Source organism: Triticum dicoccoides, chromosome 4A (genome assembly GCF_002162155.2).
Source record: "Triticum dicoccoides isolate Atlit2015 ecotype Zavitan chromosome 4A, WEW_v2.0, whole genome shotgun sequence".
In the NCBI taxonomy this organism is placed as follows: domain Eukaryota; kingdom Viridiplantae; phylum Streptophyta; class Magnoliopsida; order Poales; family Poaceae; genus Triticum; species Triticum dicoccoides.
Genome location: NC_041386.1, coordinates 567,049,839 through 567,058,335, shown reverse-complemented (window position 1 = coordinate 567,058,335; position 8,497 = coordinate 567,049,839).

Below are 8,497 nucleotides of genomic sequence, written 5' to 3'. Positions count from 1 at the left end.
GCTAAGATCATCTCTCTTAGGAACGATATTATGAATTTTAAGCAACTTGATCATGAGCATGTTGCAACTCCGCCTATGTTGTCTCAACATAGCCGGTCCCAAGCCCGGGTAAAGGAGGAGGGTTGTGATAGGCTTGGCGAGCCAACATAAAACCTCAACCACTCTTATGGAGATGAAACCCAAAGGATTTTTGTTGGGGTGTAACCCTCTCAGCGACACGCCACATCAGAACCGGGTGTGGTGGAAAATGGGCAAGGGCCGGGCCGTCACGCCCCAGGTGGCGCGCCGTATCTTGATCCGGATACGGTGGCAAGTGAGCGAGGATCGGGGTCGTGGCATCCTTAGTGGCGCGCTACATCGATGTTCGGATGTAGTGGAAAATGAGCAAGGGTCTTCGCATTTGACTCGATGAGTGCGAAGGGTAAGGAAGCTAGCCGAGCCTAGGAGGATTCGCTTAGGTAGCTGGAACGTAGGGTCTCTGTCATGGAAGCTTCGGGAGCTAGTTGATGTAGCGGTGAGGAGAGGTGTTGATATCCTTTGCGTCCAAGAAACAAAATGGAGAGGACAGAAGGCGAAGGAGGTGGAGGATACCGGCTTCAAGCTGTGGTACACGGGGACGGCTGCAAACAGAAATGGCGTATGCATCTTGATCAACAAGAGCCTCAAGTATGGAGTGGTAGACGTCAAGAGACGTGGGGACCGGATTATCCTAGTCAAGCTGGTAGTTGAGGACTTGGTTCTCAATGTTATCAGCGTGTATGCCCCGCAAGTAAGCCACAATGAGAACACCAAGAGGGAGTTCTAGGAAGGCCTAGAAGACATGGCTAGGAGTGTATCGATTGGTGAGAAGCTCTTCATAGGAGGAGACCTCAATGGCCACGTGGGTACATCTAACACGGGTTTTGAAGGGGCGCATGGGGGCTTTGGCTACGGCATCAGGAATCAAGAAGGAGAAGATGTCTTAAGCTTTGCTCTAGGCTACAACATGATTATAGCTAACACCCTCTTTAGAAAGAGAGAATCACATCTGGTGACTTTTAGTAGTGGCCAACACTCTAGCCAGATTGATTTCATCCTCTCGAGAAGAGAAGATAGGTGAGGGAGTCCTGGATTAGGGGGTGTTCGGGTAGCCGGACTATACCTTCAGCCGGACTCCAGGACTATGAAGATACAAGATTGAAGACTTTGTCCCGTGTCCTGGTGGGACTGTCCTTGGCGTGGAAGGCAAGCTTCGCGATGCGGATATTCAAGATCTCCTACCATTGTAACCGACTTTGTGTAACCCTAACCCTCTCCGGTGTCTATATAAACCGGAGGGTTTTAGTCCGTAGGACAACTTCATCATACAACAATCATACCATAGGCTAGCTTCTAGGGTTTAGCCTCCTTGATCTCGTGGTAGATCTACTCTTGTACTACCCATATCATATATATTAATCAAGCAGGATGTAGGGTTTTACCTCCATCAAGAGGGCCCGAACCTGGGTAAAACATCGTATTCCTTGCCTCCTGTTACCATCCGGCCTAGACGCACAGTTCGGGACCCCCTACCCGAGATTCGCTGGTTTTGACACCGACATTGGTGCTTTCATTGAGAGTTCCTCTGTGTCGTCGCCTTTAGGCCCGATGGCTCCTTCGATCATCAACAACAATGCAGTCCAGGGTGAGACTTTTCTCCCCGGACAGATCTTCGTCTTCGGCGGCTTCGCACTGCGGGACAAGTCGCTTGGCCACCTTGAGCAGATCGAAAGCTACGCCCCTGGCCATCAGGTCAGGTTTGGAAGCCTAAACTACACGGCTAACATCCCCGGGGACTTGATCTTCGACGGATTCGAGCCACAGCAAAGCACGCCGCACTGTCTCGATGGGCATGATATAGCTCTGCCGCCGAACAGCGCCTTGGAGGCCGCACACGCATCGGTTCCGACCATTGATTCGGAGCCTACTGCGCCGATCGAGGATCAGCGGTTGGACGCTGCCTCAGGGGCTGTGATCTCAGAGGTGATCGAGAAAAACTCCAGCCCCGCACTCCGCATGACCCGTGACTCCGAGGAGCCGGATTCCTTTCTGAACTCCGAGCCCCCCGCGCCCCTGCCGATCGAATCCGATTGGGTGCCGATAATGGAGTTCACCGCCGCAGACATGTTTCAGCACTCGCCCTTCGGCGACATCCTGAATTCGCTAAAGTCTCTCTCTTTATCAGGAGAGCCCTGGCCGGACTATGGTCAGCAAGGATGGGATTCGGATGATGAAGAAATTCAAAACCCACCCACCACCCACTTCATAGCCACTGTTGACGACTTAACCGACATGCTTGACTTCGACTCCGAAGACATCGACGGTATGGACGACGATGCAGGAGACAACCAAGAACCAACGCCTATAGGGCATTGGACAGCCACCTCATCTCACGATGTGTACATGGTGGATACCCCTAAAGGAAGCAATAACGAGGAAAACATGGATGGAAAGAGGGATCGATCTCTCGAAAAACAATCAAAGCATCGGCGTAAGCGCCGACCCAAGCCCCGCCTCGATAAAGACCCAGCCATAGAACAGGATGAGCCGGTAGACGACGAGCATGCCTTAGAGCAGCCGTCCCAACAGGACAACCCGGATAGAGAAACCGAACATCCCTCCCCCGGCGAAAATGGCATTCCGGATGACCCTACGCTGGACAAGCCCACGAAGTAGAAGAACCTCCACAAACGGCTCGTTGCAACCGCACGCAGCCTAAAAAAGCAAAAGCAGGAGCTAAAAACTGCGGAAGATGCACTCAGGATCAGATGGAGTAAAGTAATCAATACCGCAGACAAATACGGCGACAGTCGCCGCACTAAAAACTATCCGAAGAGAAAGCTACTGCCTGAATTCGACGAGGAGGCCTTAGAGCCCTCACATTCCAAAAGTGATAAAGCCACACGGTCGGATAGACGACCCCATGGCCAGCATAAAGAGGCAAGCAGTGCCGCACTTAAGCCGGCATGCGACCCACTTAAGGATTCGCATCATGGCCCAGCTAGGTCCATTTACGGGCCAAGAAAGCAAGCTCCTGTAAGCAATGAAATAAAGCCATTATCAGAATCCGGCACACCCAAATACAGGGGTGCCGCACACCCCCTATGTTTCACCAATGAGGTCCTAGATTATGAATTTCCAGCGGGATTGAAACTCGTAAACATAGAGGCATATGATGGAACAACAGACCCTGGAGTCTGGATCGAGGATTATATCCTCCACATACATATGGCTAGAGGAGATGACCTCTACGCCATAAAATACTTACCCCTCAAGCTTAAAGGGCCAGCCTGGTATTGGCTCAAAAGCCTTCCTGAAAACACAATCGGAAGTTGGGAAGAGCTCGAGGACGCTTTCCGAGCAAATTTTCAAGGGACCTATGTCCGCCCTCTGGATGCAGACGATCTTAGTCACATAACTCAATAGGCCGGAGAGTCAGCTCGGCAATTCTGGAATAGATTTCTTACTAAAAAGAATCAGATAGTCGACTGTCCGGACGCTGAAGCCTTAGCGGCTTTCAGGCATAATGTCCGAGACGAATGGCTCGCCCGACACCTCGGCTAAGAAAAGCCAAGAACAATGGACGCACTAACAAGCCTCATGACCCGCTTTTGCGCAGGAGAGGACAGCTGGTTGGCAAGATGCAGCACCAGTGACCCAAGTACATCCGAAACTAGGGATGGAAACGGAAAACCGCGACGCAATAAGGACCGTCGCCGGACTAAGGAAAAAAGTCCGAAGAGCACGGCAGTCAACGCCGGATTTAAAATCTCATGACAGAATCAGAAAAAGCCGCCCCTCCAAGATAACAGGGACGACCTATCCAACCTAAACAAAATCTTGGATAGGATATGTCAAATACACAGCACTCCCGAAAAGCCTGCTAACCATACCCACAGAGATTGTTGGGTTTTCAAACAATCCGGCAGACTCAACGCCGAACACAAGGGGCTCGACACACCAAGCAAAGACGAGGACGAACCCCAAAAGCAGAGTACCAGGAAACAAAAGAATTTCCCACAAGAAGTAAAAATAGTAAACTTACTCCACATAACAAAACGTGCGGCGCCCATAAAGGTACGCGCCCCACGGCCTACCCCAAAGGAATCCCGCCACTGGTTGTCAAAACCAATCATCTTCGATCATCTGGATTATTCTAGAAGTGTCAGGAACCCAGGCTGGACTGCCCTGGTACTCGATCCAATAATTGGCGGACTCTAGTTTTCAAATGTCCTTATGGATGGGGGCAGCGGACTCAACCTGATATATCAGGACTCAATCCGCCACATGGGGATCGACCCAAAAAGAATTCGCCACAGCAAAACCTCCTTTCAAGGAGTAACGCCAGGTCCGAACACCCATTGCATGGGTTTTCTCCGGCTCGAGGTTATTTTCGGCTCTGCCGATAACTTCCGTCGCGAAAAGCTGACTTTCCACATCGTCCCATTCTCAAGTCGCTATCAAGCACTACTAGGACGTGAATCTTTTGCCCGCTTTAATGCAATACCGCATTATGCATCTCTTACGCTTAAGATGCCCGGTCCACGCGGCATCATCTCCTTAAAGGGGAAGCAGTGAGAACACCTGCCCCAAGCGGAGGATTGTGCGGCCGCTTTAACAGCCCACAATACAATGGCTTCACCAGCCAGAACATCGGAACAAGTCATTAAGACCACGGACACGGATAGACGAGTCCGGCACAAAAGTATCGTTGATAAAGGCTTAGTGGCCATATACCCTGCACTAGGGGCTTCACACGTATAAAATAAGAGACAATAAAGCTCAATTTTTCATATTTTACTTTACACTTCGTTTATTTTATATAACTTTTGTTCGGCACGCCCCTTTTTCAACTTAGTTGCTCTCTTTTTACAGATGAACGTCGTGCTGCGCCCGTCCAAGATACGGCACAATGGAGACACAGTCATAGACGTGCAGTAGGGACCCGTTCCAAGGATTCTTTTCAGATTAAGACCCTGCGTAAACCTTTTTTACTGTCTCTTGTTGATACACATCCTCTGGTTCTATGACCAAGGAGGAGGCTGGCATCTTGGCATGTGGCCACGTTAGAATTCTTGCGCGTACCTGGACACTAGGGACTTATACCTCAGAGCATTACCTCGCCCGCTCTCATAAAGACCGAATACCTTAGGGAGTGTTCGGCATCGTGAGTTTGGCCTTATATGCATCAGCTCCGAGTCATGATTTTGGTCAAATGTTGGGTTGCCCGGCTCCTGTGTTCGGCCGCCTTACGTTCCGCTCTATCGGCTAAGGCGGCACCAGGAGAACTACTGCGATTGTGCCCTAGTTCGGCCAGGCGAGCACCTCAGTAGAGAAAGCCGAAAACCGACTGTCATGATATGGCGTGAGACTGGTCAACCACTCGATGACTCTCCAGAATCTGTAGGATTCCTCCGCATTAACGAAGGGTCGTTTCCCGGTCAGGCACATACGCGCCCCGAATTTGGGCGAGCGCAGTCGCCACCAGGGGCTACCTAAATAGTCCCATTGTCAAGCTCCTATGGCTAAGTGAAAGTGTTAAAGCATTATAGTCCGGTTTCCTAGCTCGCTGCGCTATCACCTCCTTTGTAGGACCAAGACGTTGTATTAAGTGTGAAAATGCGCCTTCTGCGAGCACCCCCACACTATGTGCGTGGGGGCTGAAGCCAATGACTGCAATCTTTCGGATTTTGTATATATCTTAAAACGGCCGCACAGGAGGTGTTCCAAATACTTAAAGGCACAAGTATAAAAGGCTACTACAATTCATCAAAATATTGCTTTATAATTACATATGCTATCAGAACATACATCCTTCGAGCACTGCGTCTCTATTACACGAGCGCCTTCAAGGACTTCCTGAAAATAGTGCTCGGAGGGTACTCGGCTTTTGTCCGAATCTCGGGATGCAACAACGGTGGTCTCCATCTCTGCCCAGTATGTCTTGACACGGGAAAGAGCCATCCGTGTGCCCTCTATGCATGCTGACCTCTTCATCGCATTGATACGTGGCACGGCGTCAAGGAATTGCTGCACCAAGCTGAAATAACTCTTCGGCTCCGATCTCCCCGGCCACAGATGACCCATGACGTACTTCATGGCGAGTCCGGACAATCTATTCAGTTCGGCCCATTAAGCCAGACGATCGTCCACTGCTAGTGGACGCTCTGGATTCTGGAACTGCGACCAGAAAAACCTTTCCACTTCGCGATCCTCTTGATCTCGAAAGTATTCGGTCGCATCAGCAGCACTCGCTGCCAAATCCAGATAGGTGTTCTCCGCACTCCACATCTGGTCCAACGGAGCAAACTTTGGATCGCAAAACTTCCTCCGCAGCATAAAGGGCTTTCTAGCCGCAATCTGTCCGGCCTGGCGCAGCTCCTCCTTCGCAGCTCTCATCGCAGAGCGAGCGTCCTTGGCATCAGCAACGGCCTTCTCTAAGTCCGTCTATCTCGCCCGGTCTTCTTTCTCAAGAAACTTGCAACGGTCAGCAGCACTTTTTAACTTCATGGCCATCACGGCCATCTCCTTCTTGCTTCGGCAGTGAGCAGCCTGTTCGGCTCTCAGCTCTTCAAGGGCCTTCTCGGCAGCCGCATCACTTTTCTTGGCTTGTTCCTTAGCTCGGGCAAGTTCCGCCCGAAGACTCTCCACGGTGGCCGCACCATCTGCGTCAAGCACACACATTGTAACATACTGGCATAAAGCTCCTCTTACCAGATGCCGCCCGAGGAATTGCATACCTTGAGCCTCATCAAGCCGCTCGTTGACGAGTGCAATGTCGGCATCTGCCACGTCAAGTTGCCGCTTTAGTTCGGCAAAATCATCAGTTCGGCTCGATTCCGGACACTTCACCACCTGTATACAAAGGCGACATTTTAGACCTGGGATTATGATCCTCTGTGCGCCGTCAATTTTGACAACGCACAGAGTCTCAGGGGCTACTATCTACACAGGGCGCATCTTGTTTATGTGCAACTGACAAAGAAGTACATTATCAAATGTACCTCAAAACCCGTCAGCAAACTTCTGACGGCCTCATGCAATCCGCTTTCCGCGGACGAAATCCTTCCAATCACCGTACCCATCAATGCACGGTGCTCCTCTGAGATAGAAGCTCGCCCCAGCAAAATCATCAGCTCCTCCGACCGCGTATCGGACGGTGCCGGACTCGTCCTATGACCTCCATCGAAGGCCGGACGCGGAGAACCTTGGGGGGACATACAGCTACCTTCCACCCCTGCCGGATTCGGAGAAACCCTCCGTGACGACACCTTAGGGTCGCCCGCCTCGCCAGGCAGTACGGCAGGGGGAGGCGTTCCACTCTCCATCATCTCCGGAAGAAGATCCCCCGAAGACGAGCTCTACTGAGAAGGGCTGAGGTCCGAGCTACAAAGTAAAATTTCGGTTAATCTTCTCAGATAAAAAGCAAGGATTTCTCTCATCCCTCTAAAGGAAAATCTTTCTCTACTTACGGCTCGCTGGAGGGTTGATCCCTTTGAGGGCGTAGTTCGGCCGAGGATCTCCCCGGCGTCGGACCCTCCGACGAGGACTTTTTCCCCCGCTTTGAGGCCATGGTCTCCGGGTCGTCAGAGGCGGCCCTCTTCTTCCCCTTAGGAGAGGAATTGTTGGTTCTTCCCTTCGGAGAAGCCTCCTTCAAGGAGGCCATAGTTTCCTTGTCCTCCCCCTCACTTCCCTCCAAAGGCACGATCTTCAACATCCTGACTAGCACGGGATCCGGCCTGGTCTCAGGAAGGGGAGCCGGACACCTGATCAACTTTGCCTTCGCTATCCACTCCTGTTTAAAAGGACAGCTCTTTTAGGGGCGAATTTATGACAATTTTACGGATAGCGAGTCTGGGCACAAGGTTACTTGCTTGAGTATCTGGGCGATTGCAGCTTAAACCTGCGTTCTCGGTCAAATCCGGACACACTGCTTGTGATCCGAAGAACATTTTATACATCTCCACGGGCGTTGTGCCCATAAAATGTTGGAGAGCTCGTGGTCCCTCCGGATTAAACTCCCACAGACGAAGGGAGCAACGTTTGTCGGGCAGTGTTCGGCGAATCAGCATGACCTGCGTCACCTTGACCAGGTTGAGGTCTCTTTCTAAGAGATCCCTAATGCGGCCCTGCAACAAGGGCACGTCTTTGGATAACCCCCAATCTAATCCTTTGTTGACCCATGACGCTAGCCGTGGTGGGGGACCCGAGCGAAAGGCAGGAGGCGCCACCCACTTGGTGCTCCTGGCACTACTAGGAAAACGACTATAGATGAAATGGACACTAATGGCGCACCACGTGTGCGGTGCGCCATTAGAATATAGCAATGGCGCACCACATACAGGTACGCCATTAGTAATATATTACTAGTGGCGCACCTAGTGTGCGGTGCGCCATTAGAAGTTTTGAAAAAAACAAAATTTGTTACTAATGGCGCACCGTGGGTGTGGTGCGCCATTACTAGTTGACATAGTAATGG